At 42.5% G+C, this 14810-nt stretch overlaps 1 protein-coding gene across 4 annotated transcripts in view; it reads left to right on the top strand.

The window, feature by feature from the left end:
* The window catches only part of IntS14 (integrator complex subunit 14), a 206815-nt gene that overhangs the window by 170089 nt on the left and 21916 nt on the right, over positions 1 to 14810 (top strand). The gene's annotated exons all lie outside the window — the stretch shown is intronic.

Genomic DNA, 14810 nt, shown 5'->3' with positions numbered 1-14810 from the left:
CTGGACTTTCTTTCTGTCATCTGCAAATAGTAATTCATCTTCTATGCTCTTAAATCCTTGGATGCATCTCCCTCAGCACCTTCTCTCTGAACATAGTAAGCAACCACAATGACATCTACACATTCCATATGAAGGCCTACCTTCACCTGGGACCACTCCTTTCCTACAAATATGTCCTACTTTCCTGGTAAAAATGCTTCACTGCATTTAGTAACTTTCCATTTTCCTTGTTGCACCTGCAACATGGCCTTCTGTGAACCCCATCATACACTTTAGACTCATTAGTGATATAAACATGTCATTCTCCAAGTATTTTTCACACAAATTTTTCAGAACAAACACCTGGTACAGGTACACCACTGAATTTCCAGTAACTAATGGTTCGGCACCTCCTTTAGTCCGGACAAAATTATGTGAGGGAACTTGAAATTACCGCGGCCACAGATGGCATTGTGTGTAGGGTGCACTTATTTACATTCTTTACACAGCATTTAGTGATGGTGATACCACAAATCTGTGAGATTCTTAGCTTATTTTGCTTAAATTTAACCCTAGCTATGGCTTCTAAGACATATGAGAGTGTCAGTTGTGTTATCAAATGTAAACACCAGTCCATATTGATCCAAGATAAAGTAGAACTGTTGAAAAAATGGACTGTGGTGTTTCGGTGCATAAACTGTGTAACATCTACAGTATTGGTTCATCAGCTGTTTATGACATAAAGAAGCAAAGGGAGAAAATATTGAAATTCTATGCAGACAGCAATTCCAAGAAGCAAATGACGATTGCAAAACTATGAAAGATGGTAAGAGTCCTGAGCACGATTGAGTGATGATGGAATGGTTTCGACTGCATCGGAGTGATGGAGTGGACTTGTCAGGTAGCATGATAATGGACAAGGCTAAGTTGTTCCATAAAGAATTTAAATTATAACATGAGCATGACTATAGTGAAAAATGGCTTCAAAGATTCAAGAAGCCTCATGGAATATCCATGAATAAAGTGTGTGGAGAAAAGTTGTCTACAAACCATGGAACTACTGAGTATGTGAAGGAATTTGCAAAACTCGTAGCTGACGAGCACCTCAGTCCTGAGCAGGTGTACAATGCAGACGAAACTGCATTATTCTGGTGATGCACACCTAGGAAAACACTAACATCAGAAGACGAAGAAGACCCCACAGGATTCAAACAATCTAAGAACAGACTTACCATCTTAGGGTGCTCAAATATTCAGTATTTGTTAAATTTCTAACAGTGCATGGTATACTTCAGACACATGGGAGATGCATAATTAGTGGGTTAGAGGTGTGTTGATGAATTATTATTACGTGGCTCAGTTGGTCCGGCAAAATGGTGAATCCGGTAAGGCTTTCAAACCAAGAGTGCCGGAAAATTGGTGGCGTACCTGTACAAACATTGTACCTTTCCCAGTGAAATATGCATTTTACCAAGCTCTCAATTACCACTCTCTCATAAAACTTACCGATCATAATGAGAAGACTTATAACTATGTAATTTGAGCATTACCTCTTGTTCTTCGTGTCTTTTTTATAGACATTATACACTCATTGTGCCTGTTATCAGGCACCTCATATTGGAGCATACAAAAGTTGATTTGCAAGGAAGTAGTGCAAATGATTGGGAGATGTATAAAAGAAAGCAGCAGGAGGTTAAGAGAAAGGTGCAAGAGGTGAAAAAAAGGACAAATGAGAATTGGGGTAAGAGAGTATCATTGGATTTTAGGGAGGATAAAAAGATGTTTTGGAAGGAGGTGAGTAAAGTTTGTAAGACAAGAGAACAAATGGGAACACTGGTAAAGGGGGAAAATGGGGAGGTAATAACAAGTAGTGATGAAGTGAGGAGGAGTTGGAGTATTTTGAAGGTTTGTTAAATGTGTTTGATAATAGAGTGGCAGATATAGGGTGCTTTGGTCGGGGTGGTGTGTGAAGTGAGAGGGTCAGGGAGAATGGTTAGGTAAACAGAGAAGAGGTACTGAAAAATTTTTGGAAGATGAAAGCTGGCAAGGCTTTGGGTTTAGGTGGTATTACAATGGAATTTATTAAAAGAGGGGGTGACTGTGTTGTTTATTGGTTGATAAGGATATTCATTGTATGTATGGCTCATGGTGAAGTGCCTGAGGATTGGCAGAATGCATTCATAGTGCCACTGTACAAAGGCAAAGGGGATAAAGGTGAGTGCTCAAATTACAGAGGTATAAGTTTGTTGAGTATTCCTGGGAAATTACATGGGAGGGTATTGATTGAGAGAGCAAAGGCATGTGCAGAGCATAAGATTAGGGAAGAGCAGTGTGGTTTCAGGAGTGGCAGAGGATGTGTGGATCAGGTGTTTGCTTTGAAGAATGTATGTGAGAAATACTTAGAAAAACAAATGGATTTGTATGTAACATTCATGGATCTGGAGAATGATAGGGTTGATAGAGGTGCTTTGTGGAAGGTATTAAAAGTATATGGTGTGGGAGGTAAGTTGCTAGAAGCAGTGAAAAGTTTTTACCAAGAATGTAAGACATGTGTATGAGTAGGAAGAGGGGAAGTGATTGGTTCCCAGTAAATGTCGGTTTGCGACAAGAGTGCGTGATGTCTCCATGGTTGTTTAATATGTTTATGGATGGGGTGGTTAGGGAGGTGAATGCAAGAGTTTTGGAGAGAGGGGCAAATATGCAGTCTGTTGTGGATGAGAGGGCTTAGGAAGTGAGTCAGTTGTTTGCTGATGATACAGCACTGGTGGCTGATTCATGTGAGAAACTGTAGAAGTTGGTGACTGAGTTTGGTAAAGTGTGTGAGAGAAGAAAGGTGAGAGTAAAAGTGAATACGAGTAAGGTTATTAGGTTCATTAGGGTTGAAGGACAAATTAATTGGGAGGTAAGTTTGAATGGAGAAAAACTGGAGGAAGTGAGGTGTTTTAGATATTTGGGAGTGGATTTAGCAGCGGATGGAACTATGGAAGTGGAAGTGAGTTGCAGTGTAGGGGAGAAGGCAAAGGTTCTGGGAGCAATGAAAAATGTGGGGAAGGTGAGAACGTTATCTCGTAGAGCAAAAATGGGTATGTTTTAAGGAATATTGGTTCCAACAATGTTATATGGTTGCGAGGTATGGGCTATAGATATGGTTGTGTGGAGGAGGGTGGATATGTTGGAAATGAAATGTTTGAGGGTAATATGAGGTGTGAGGTAGTTTGATCAAGTAAGTAATGAAAGGGTAAGAGAGATGTGTGGTAATAAAAAAAGTGTGGCAGAGAGAGCAGAAGAGGGTGTGTTGAAATGGTTTGGTCACATGGAGAGAATGAGTGAGGAAAGATTGACAAAGAGGATATATGTGTCAGAGGTAGAGGGAACAGGGAGAAGTGGGAGACCAAATTGGAGGTGGAAGGATAGAGTGAAAAATATTTTGAGCGATCAGGGCCTGAACGTAGAGGAGGGTGAAAGGCGCACAAGAAATAGAGTGAATTGGAACGATGTGGTCTACTGTGGTTGATGGGCTGTCAGTGGATTGAACCAGGGCATGTGAGGTGTCTGGGGTAAACCATGCAAAAGTCTGTGGGGCCTGGATGTGGAAAGGGAGCTTTGTTTTTAGTGCATTACACATGACAGCTGGAAATGGAATGTGAACGAATGTGGCCTTTTTTGTCTTTTCCTGGTGCTACCTCGCTGATAGGGGAGGAGGGTGATGCTATCTCATGTGTGGTGGGGTGGCAATGGGAATGGATGAAGGCAGCAAGTGTGAATATGTATTTATTTATTTATTAATTTATTTTGCTTTTTCACTGTCTCCCGCGTTAGCGAAGTAGCGCAAGGAAACAGACGAAAGAAATGGCCCAACCCACCCATGTACACATGTATATACACACACGTCCACACACGCAACTATACACACCTTTACATCTCAATGTACACATATATATACACACACAGACATATACATATATACACATATACATAATTCATACTGTCTGCCTTTATTTTATTCCCATTGCCACCCCGCCACACATGGAATAACAACCCCCTCCCCCCTCATGTGTGCGGGGTAGTGCTAGGAAAAGACAACAAAGGCCCCATTCGTTCACACTCAGTCTCTAGCTGTCATGTAATAATGCACCGAAACCACAGCTCCCTTTCCACATCCAGGCCCCACACAACTTTCCATGGTTTACCCCAGACGCTTCACATGCCCTGGTTCAATCCATTGACAGCACGTCGATCGCGGTATACCACATCGTTCCAATTCACTCTATTCCTTGCACGGCTTTCACCCTCCTGCACGTTCAGGCCCCGATTGCTCAAAATCTTTTTCACTCCATCTTTCCACCTCCAATTTGGTCTCCCACTTCTCGTTCCCTCCACCCGACACATATATCCTCTTGGTCAATCTTTCCTCACTCATTCTCTCCATGTGACCAAACCATTTCAAAACACCCTCTTCTGCTCTCTCAACCACAATCTTTTTATTTCCACACATCTATCTTACCCTTACATCAGTTACTCGATCAAACCACCTCACACCATATATTGTCTTCAAACATCTCATTTCCAGTACATTCACCCTCCTGCACACAACTCTATCCATAGCCCACGCTTCGCAGCCATACAACATTGTTGGAACCACTATTCCTTCAAACATAGCCATTTTTGCTTTCCGAGATAATGTTCTCGACTTCCAAACATTCTTCAAGGCTCCCAGAATTTTCGCCCCCTCCACCACCCTATGATTCACTTCTGCTTCCATGGTTCCATCTGCTGCCAAATCCACTCCCAGATATCTAAAACACTTCACTTCCTCCACTTTTTCTCCATTCAAACTTACCTCTCAGTTTACTTGACCCTCAACCCTACTGTACCTAATAACCTTGCTCTTATTCACATTTACTCTCAACTTTCTTCTTTCACACACTTTCCCAAACTCAGTCACCAGCTTCTGCAGTTTCTCACATGAATCAGCCACCAGCACTGTATCATCAGCAAACAACAACTGACTCACTTCCCAAGCTCTCTCATCCACAACAGACTGCATACTTGCCCCTCTTTCCAAAACTCTTGCATTCACCTCCCTAACAACCCCATCCATAAACAAATTAAACAACCATGGAGACATCATGCACCCCTGCCGCAAACCTACATTCACTGAGAACCAATCACTTTCCTCTCTTCCTACATGTACACATGCCTTGCATCCTAGATAAAAACATTTCACTGCTTCTAACAACTTGCCTCCCACACCATATGTTCTTAATACCTTCCACAGAGCATCTCTATCAACTCTATCATGTGCCTTCTCCAGATCCATAAATGCTACATACAAATCCATTTGCTTTTCTAAGTATTCCTCACATACATTCTTCAAAGCAAACACCTGATCTACACATCCTCTACCACTTCTGAAACCACACTGCTCTTCCCCAATCTGATGCTCTGTACATGCCTTCACCCTCTCAATCAATACCCTCCCATATAATTTCCCAGGAAAACTCAACATACTTATACCTCTGTAATCTGAGCACTCACCTTTGTCCCCTTTGCCTTTGTACAATGGCACTATGCAAGCATTCTGCCAATCCTCAGGCACCTCACCATGAATCATAGAAACATTAAATAACCTTTCTTTCCAACCAGTCAACAATACAGTCACCTTTTTTGATTAATTCCACTGCATTGCCATCTAAACCCGCTGCCTTGCCAGCTTTCATCTTCCGCAAAGCTTTTACTACCTCTTCTCTGTTTACCAAATGATCCTCTCTAATCCTCTCACTTTGCACACCACCTCGACCAAAACACCCTATATCTGCCACTCTATCATCTAACACATTCAACAAACCTTCAAAATACTCACTCCATCTTCTCACATCACCACTACTTGTTATCACCTCCCCATTAGCCCCCTTCACTGAAGTTCCCATTTGTTCCCTTGTCTTACGCACTTTATTTACCTTCTTCCAAAACATCTTTTTATTCTCCCTAGAATTTAATTATGCTCTTTCACCCCAACTCTCATTTGCCAACTTTTTCACCTCTTGCACCTTTCTCTTGACCTCCTGCCTCATTCTTTTGTACATCTCCCACTCATTTGCATTGTTTCCCTGCAAAAATTGTCCAAATGCCTCTCTCTCCTCTTTCACTAATAATCTTACTTCTTCATCCCACCACTCACTATCCTTTCTAATCAACCCACCTCCCACACTTCTCATGCCTCAAGGATCTTTTGCGCAAGACATCACTGCTTCCCTAAATACATCCCATTCCTCCCCCACACCCCTTACCTCCTTTGTTCTCACCTTTCTCCATTCTGTACTCAGTGTCTCCTGGTACTTCCTCACACAGGTCTCCTTCCCAGGATCACTTACTCTCACCACTCTCTTCACCCCAATATTTTCTCTTCTTTTCTGAAAACCTCTATAAATCTTCACCTTCGCCTCCACAAGATAATGATCAGACATCTCTCTAGTTGCACCTGTCAGCACATTAACATCCAAAAGTCTCTCTCGCGTGCCTATCAATTAACGCGTAATCCAATAACGCTCTATGGCCATCTCTCCTACTTACATACGCATACTTATTATTATTTGCTTTGTCGCTGTCTCCTGCGTTAGTGAGGTAGCGCAAGGAAACAGACGAAAGAATGGCCCAACTCACCCACATACACATGTGTATACATACACGTCCACACACGTAAATATACATACCTATATATCTCAATGTATACATATACATACACACACAGACATATACATATACATATTTACATAATTCATACTGTCTGCCTTAATTCATTCCCATCGCCTCCTCACCACACATGAAATAACAACCCCCTCCCCCCTCATGTGTGCGAGGTAGTGCTAGGAAAAGACAACAAAGGCCACATTCATTCACACTCAATCTCTGGCTGTCATGTAATAATGCACCGAAACCACAGCTCCCTTTCCACATCCAGGCCCCACAGAACTTTCCATGGTTTACCCCAGACGCTTCACATGTTCTGGTTCAATACAATGACAGCACGTCAACCCCAGTATACCACATCATTCCAATTCTTTCTATTCCTTGCACGCCTTTCATCCTCCTGCATGTTCAGGCCCCGATCACTCAAAATCTTTTTCACTCCATCTTTCCACCTCCAATTTGGTCTCCCACTTCTCCTTGTTCCCTCCACCTCTGATGCATATATCCTCTTGGTCAATCTTTCCTCACTCATTCTCTCCATGTGACCAAACCATTTCAAAACACCCTCTTCTGCTCTCTCAACCACACTCTTTTTATTACCACACATCTCTCGTACCCTATTATTACTTACTCGATCAAACCACCTCACACCACATATTGTCCTCAAACATCTCATTTCCAGCACATCCACCCTCCTGCACACAACTCTATCTATAGCCCACACCTCGCAACCATACAACAATGTTGGAACCACTATTCCTTCAAACATAGCCATTTTTGCTTTCGGAGATAATGTTCTCGACTTCCACCCAGAACTTTCGCCCCCTCCCCCACCATATGATTCACTTCCACTTCCATGGTTCCATACGCTGCCAAATCCACTCCCAGATATCTAAAACACTTCACTTCCTCCAGTTTTTCTCCATTCAAACTTACCTCCCAATTGACTTGACCCTCAACCCTATTGTACCTAATAACATTGCTCTTACTCACATTTACTCTCAACTTTCTTCTTTGCACACACTTTACCAAACTCAGTCACCAGCTTCTGCAGTTTCTCACATGAATTAGCCACCAGCGCTGTATCATCAGCAAACAACAACTGACTCACTTCCCAAGCTCTCTCATCCACAACAGACTGCGTACTTGCCCCTCTTTCCAAAACTCTTGCATTCACCTCCTTAACAACGCCATCCATATGCAAATCAAACAACCATGGAGACATCACACACCCCTGCTGCAAACCTACATTCACTGAGAACCAATCACTTTCCTCTCTTCTTACATGTACACATGCCTTACATCCTCGATAAAAACTTTTCACTGCTTCTAACAACTTGCCTCCCACACCATATGTTCTTAATACCTTCCACAGAGCATCTCTATCAACTCTATCATGTGCCTTCTCCAGGTCCATAAATGCTACATACAAATCCATTTGCTTTTCTAAGTATTTCTCACATACATTCTTCAAAGCAAACACCTGATCTACACATCCTCTACCACTTCTGAAACCCCACTGCTCTTCCCCAATCTGATGCTCTGTACATACCTTCTCCCTCTCAATCAATACCCTCCCATATAATTTACTAGGAATACTCAACAAACTTATAACTCCGTAATTTGAGCACTTACTCTTTTCCCCTCTGCCTTTGTACAATGGCACTATGCAAACATTCTGCCAATCCTCAGGCACCTCACCATGAATCATACATATATTAAATAACCTTACCAACCAGTCAACAATACACTCACCCTCTTTTTTAATGAATTCCACTGCAGTACCATCCAAACTCGCTGCCTTGCCTCTTTCATCTTCCGCAAAGCATGTACTACCTTTTCTCTGTTTACCAAATCATTTTCCCTAACTCTCTCACTTTGCACACCATCTCGACCAAAACACCCTACATCTGCCACTCTATCATCAAACACATCCTCAAACCTTCAGAATACTCACTCCATCGCCTTCTCACATCACCACTACTTGTTATCACCACCCCATTAGCCCCCTTCACTGAAGTTCCCATTTGCTTCCTTGTCTTACGCACTTTATTTACCTTCTTCCAAAACATCTTTTTATTATCCCTAAAATTTAATGATACTCTCTCACCCCAATTCTCCTTTGCCCTCTTTTTCACCTCTTGTACCTTTCTCTTGACCTCCTGCCTTTTTCTTTTATACATTTCCCAGTCATTTGCATTATTTCCCTGCAAAAATCGTTCAAATGCCTCTCTCTTCTCTTTCACTAATAATCTTACTTCTTCATCCCACCATTCACTATCCTTTCTAATCAACCCACCTCCCACGCTTCTCATGCCACAAGCATCTTTTGCGCAAGCCATCACTACTTCCCTAAATACATCCCATTCCTCCCCCACTCCCTTTACCTCCTTTGTTCTCACCTTTCTCCATTCTGTACTCAGTCTCTTCTGGTACTTCCTCACACAAGTCTCCTTCCCAAGCTCACTTACTCTCAACACTCTCTTCACCCCAACATTCTTCTTTTTTGAAAACCCCTACAAATCTTCACTTTCGGCTCCACCAGATAATGATCAGACATCCCTCCAGTTGCACCTCTCAGCACATTAACATCCAAAAGTCTTTCTTTCGCGCGCCTATCAATTAACACGTAATCCAATAACACTCTCTGGCCATCTCTCCTACTTACATACTTATACTTATGTATATCTTGCTTTTTAAACCAGGTATTCCCAATCACCAGTCCTTTTTCAGCACATAAATCTACAAACTCTTCACCAGTTCCATTAACAACACTGAACACCCCATGTATACCAATTATTCCCTCAACTGCCACATTACTCACCTTTGCATTCAAATCACCCATCAGTATAACCCGGTCTCGTGCATCAAAACCACTAACACACTCATTCAGCTGCTCCCAAAACACTTGCCTCTCATGATCTTTCTTCTCATGCCCAGGTGCATATGCACCAATACTCACCCATCTCTCTCCATCATCTTTCAGTTTTACCCAGATATCCCTGGGGTAGGGGAGAAAGAATACTTCCCACGTATTCCCTACGTATTCAGAAAAGGAGAGAGAATGTTGGGGTGAAGAGGGTGGTGGGAGTAAGTGAGCTTGGGAAGGAGACTTGTGTGAGGAAGTACCAGGAGAGACAGTACAGAATGGAAAAATGTGAGAACAAAGGAGGTAAGGGGAGTGGGGGAGGAATGGGACGTATCTAGGGAAGCAGTGATGGCTTTGAAGAATGTATGTGAGAAATACTTAGAAAAGCAAATGGATTTGTATGTAGCATTTATGGATCTGGAGAAGGCATATGATAGAGTTGATAGAGATGCTCAGTGGAAGGTACTAAGAATATATGGTGTGGGAGGAAAGTTGTTAGAAGCAGTGAAAAGTTTTTATCGAGGGTGTAAGGCATGTGTACGTGTAGGAAGAGAGGAAACTGATTGGTTCTCTGTGAATGTAGGTTTGCGGCAGGGGTTTGTGATGTCTCCATGGTTGTTTAATTTGTTTATGGATGGGGTTGTTAGGGAGGTGAATGCAAGAGTTTTGGAAAGAGGGGCAAGTGTGAAGTCTGTTGGGGATGAGAGAGCTTGGGAAGTGAGTCAGTTGTTGTTCGCTGATGATACAGCGCTGGTTGCTGATTTATGTGAGAAGCTGCAGAAGCTGGTGACTGAGTTTGGTAAAGTGTGTGAAAGAAGAAAGTTAAGAGTAAATGTGAATAAGAGCAAGGTTATTAGGTACAGTAAGGTTGAGGGTCAAGTCAATTGGGAGGTAAGTTTGAATGGAGAAAAACTGGAGGAAGTAAAGTGTTTTAGATATCTGGGAGTGGATCTGGCAGCGGATGGAACCATGGAAGCGGAAGTGAATAATAGGGTGGGGGAGGGTGCGAAAATCCTGGGAGCCTTGAAGAATGTGTGGAAGTCGAGAACATTATCTTCGAAAGCAAAAATGGCTGTGTTTGAAGGAATAGTGGTTCCAACAATGTTGTATGGTTGCGAGGCATGGGCTATGGATAGAGTTGTGTGCAGGAGGGTGGATGTGCTGGAAATGAGATGTTTGATGACAATATGTGGTGTGAGGTAGTTTGATCGAGTAAGTAATGTAAGGATAAGAGAGAGGTGTGGAAATAAAAGCGTGGTTGAGAGAACAGAAGAGGGTGTTTTGAAATGGTTTGGGCACATGGAGAGAATGAGTGAGGGAAGATTGACCAAGAGGATATATGCGTCGGAGGTGGAGGGAACGAGGAGAAGTGGGAGACCAAATTGGATGTGGAAAGATGGAGTGAAAAAGATTTTGAGTGATCGGGGCCTGAACATGCAGGAGGGTGAAAGGCGGGCAAGGAATAGAGTGAATTGGATCGATGTGGTATACCGGGGTCGACGTGCTGTCAGTGGATTGAATCAGGGCATGTGAAGCGTCTGGGGTAAACCATGGAAAGTTCTGTGGGGCCTGGATGTGGAAAGGGAGCTGTGGTTTAGGGCATTATTGCATGACAGCTAGAGACTGAGTGTGAACGAATGGGGCCTTTGTTGTCTTTTCCTAGCGCTACCTCGCACACATGAGGGGGGAGGGGGATGTTATTCTATGTGTGGTGAGGTGGCGATAGGAATGAATAAAGGCAGACAGTGTGAATTGTGTGCATGTGTATATATGTATATGTCTGTGTGTGTATATATATATGTGCATTGAGATGTATGGGTATGTATATTTGCGTGTGTGGACGTGTATGTATATACATGTGTATGTGGGTGGGTTGGGCCATGCTTTCGTCTGTTTCCTTGAGCTACCTCGCTAACGCAGGAGACAGCGACAAAGCAAAATAGATAAATAAATAAATAGCTTTATTTATTTATTTATTTATTTATTATACTTTGTCGCTGTCTCCCGCGTTTGCGAGGTAGCGCAAGGAAACAGACGAAAGAAATGGCCCAACCCCCCCCCATACACATGTATATACATACGTCCACACACGCAAATATACATACCTACACAGCTTTCCATGGTTTACCCCAGACGCTTCACATGCCTTGATTCAATCCACTGACAGCACGTCAACCCCGGTATACCACATCGCTCCAATTCACTCTATTTCTTGCCCTCCTTTCACCCTCCTGCATGTTCAGGCCCCGATCACACAAAATCTTCTTCACTCCATCTTTCCACCTCCAATTTGGTCTCCCTCTTCTCCTCGTTCCCTCCACCTCCGACACATATATCCTCTTGGTCAATCTTTCCTCACTCATTCTCTCCATGTGCCCAAACCATTTCAAAACACCCTTTTCTGCTCTCTCAACCACGCTCTTTTTATTTCCACACATCTCTCTTACCCTTACGTTACTTACTCGATCAAACCACCTCACACCACACATTGTCCTCAAACATCTCATTTCCAGCACATCCATCCTCCTGCGCACAACTCTATCCATAGCCCACGCCTCGCAACCATACAACATTGTTGGAACCACTATTCCTTCAAACATACCCATTTTTGCTTTCCGAGTTAATGTTCTCGACTTCCACACATTCTTCAATTTTCGCCCCCTCCCCCACCCTATGATCCACTTCCGCTTCCATGGTTCCATCCGCTGCCAGATCCACTCCCAGATATCTAAAACACTTCACTTCCTCCAGTTTTTCTCCATTCAAACTCACCTCCCAATTGACTTGACCCTTAATCCTACTGTACCTAATAACCTTGCTCTTATTCACATTTACTCTTAACTTTCTTCTTTCACACACTTTACCAAACTCAGTCACAAGCTTCTGCAGCTTCTCACATGAATCAGCCACCAGCGCTGTATCATCAGCGGACAACAACTGACTCACTTCCCAAGCTCTCTCATCACCAACAAACTTCATACTTGCCCCTCTTTCCAAAACTCTTGCATTCACCTCCCTAACAACCCCATCCATAAACAAATTAAACAACCATGGAGACATCACACACCCCTTCCGCAAACCTACATTCACTGAGAACCAATCACTTTCCTCTCTTCCTACACGTACACATGCCTTACATCCTCGATAAAAACTTTTCACTGCTTCTAACAACTTGCCTCCCACACCATATATATATATAAAATGAATTATACATTTCCCTTTTCATAGCCAGAGGTTGAACCAAATGTGACATTCATTCTTTTAATTTCATTTCAGGATAGAAGTTTCATTTTTCTAAATTATTTCTTACATTTTTCATATGTATATATATATATGTGTGTATATGTGTGTATGTGTGTATATATGTGTATATGTGTGTGTATGTGTATATATATATATATATATATATATATATATATATATATATATATATATATATATATATATATATATATATATATATATATATATTATCCCTGGGGATAATTCCTCACGTGTCGTAGAAGGAAAACCAGAGGGGACTGGAGCGGGGGACCGGAAATCCTCCCCTCCTTGTATTTTTAACTTTCTAAAAACTGGGAAACAGAAGGAGTGACGCGGGGAGTGCTCATCCTCTTCGTAGACTCAGGTTAGGGTGTCTAAATGTGTGTGGATGTAACCAAGATGTGAAAAAAGGAGAGATAGGTAGTATGTTTGAGGAAAGGAACCTGGATGTTTTGGCTCTGTGTGAAACGAAGCTCAAGGGTAAAGGGGAAGAGTGGTTTGGGAATGTCTTGGGAGTAAAGTCAGGGGTTAGTGAGAGGACAAGAGCAAGGGAAGGAGTAGCAGTACTCCTGAAACAGGAGTTGTGGGAGTATGTGATAGAATGTAAGAAAGTAAATATATAATTCCTCACGTGTCGTAGAAGGAAAACCAGAGGGGACGGGAGCGGGGGACCGGAAATCCTCCCCTCCTTGTATTTTTAACTTTCTAAAAACTGGGAAACAGAAGGAGTCACGCGGGGAGTGCTCATCCTCTTCGTAGACTCAGGTTAGGGTGTCTAAATGTGTGTGGATGTAACCAAGATGTGAAAAAAGGAGAGATAGGTAGTATGTTTAAGGAAAGGAACCTGGATGTTTTGGCTCTGTGTGAAACGAAGCTCAAGGGTAAAGGGGAAGAGTGGTTTGGGAATGTCTTGGGAGTAAAGTCAGGGGTTAGTGAGAGGACAAGAGCAAGGGAAGGAGTAGCAGTACTCCTGAAACAGGAGTTGTGGGAGTATGTGATAGAATGTAAGAAAGTAAATTCTCGATTAATATGGGTAGACCTCAAAGTTGATAGAGAGAGATGGGTGATTATTGGTGCATATGCACCTGGGCATGAGAAGAAAGATCATGAAAGGCAAGTGTTTTGGGAGCAGCTGAATGAGTGTGTTAGTGGTTTTGATGCACGCGACCAGGTTATAGTGATGGGTGATTTGAATGCAAAGGTGAGTAATGTAGCAGTTGAGGGAATAATTGGTATACATGGGGTGTTCAGTGTTGTAAATGGAAATGGTGAAGAGCTTGTAGATTTATGTGCTGAAAAAGGACTGGTGATTGGGAATACCTGGTTTAAAAAGCGAGATATACATAAGTATACGTATGTAAGTAGGAGAGATGGCCAGAGAGCGTTATTGGATTACGTGTTAATTGACAGGCGCGCGAAAGAGAGACTTTTGGATGTAAATGTGCTGAGAGGGATGTCTGATCATTATCTTGTGGAGGCTAAGGTGAAGATTTGTATGGGTTTTCAGAAAAGAAGAGTGAATGTTGGGATGAAGAGGGTGGTGAGAGTAAGTGAGCTTGGGAAGGAGACTTGTGTGAGGAAATACCAGAAGAGACTGAGTACAGAATGGAAAAAGGTGAGAACAATGGAAGTAAGGGGAGAGGGGGAGGAATGGGATGTATTTTGGGAATCAATGATGGATTGCGCAAAAGATGCTTGTGGCATGAGAAGCGTGGGAGGTGGGTTGATTAGAAAGGGTAGTGAGATGTGGGATGAAGAAGTAAGATTATTAGTGAAAGAGAAGAGAGAGGCATTTGGACGATTTTTGCAGGGAAAAAATGAAATTGAGTGGGAGATGTATAAAAGAAAGAGACAGGAGGTCAAGAGAAAGGTGCAGGAGGTGAAAAAGAGGGCAAATGAGAGTTGGGGTGAGAGAGTATCATTAAATTTTAGGGAGAATAAAAAGATGTTCTGGAAGGAGGTAAATAAAGTGCGTAAGACAAGGGAGCAAATGGGAACTTCAGTGAAG

The sequence above is a fragment of the Panulirus ornatus genome, chromosome 9 (genome assembly GCF_036320965.1).
Source record: "Panulirus ornatus isolate Po-2019 chromosome 9, ASM3632096v1, whole genome shotgun sequence".
Taxonomy (NCBI): domain Eukaryota; kingdom Metazoa; phylum Arthropoda; class Malacostraca; order Decapoda; family Palinuridae; genus Panulirus; species Panulirus ornatus.
Note: the sequence above shows the minus strand (reverse complement) of the source record. Positions and strands in the feature narration are given on the sequence as shown.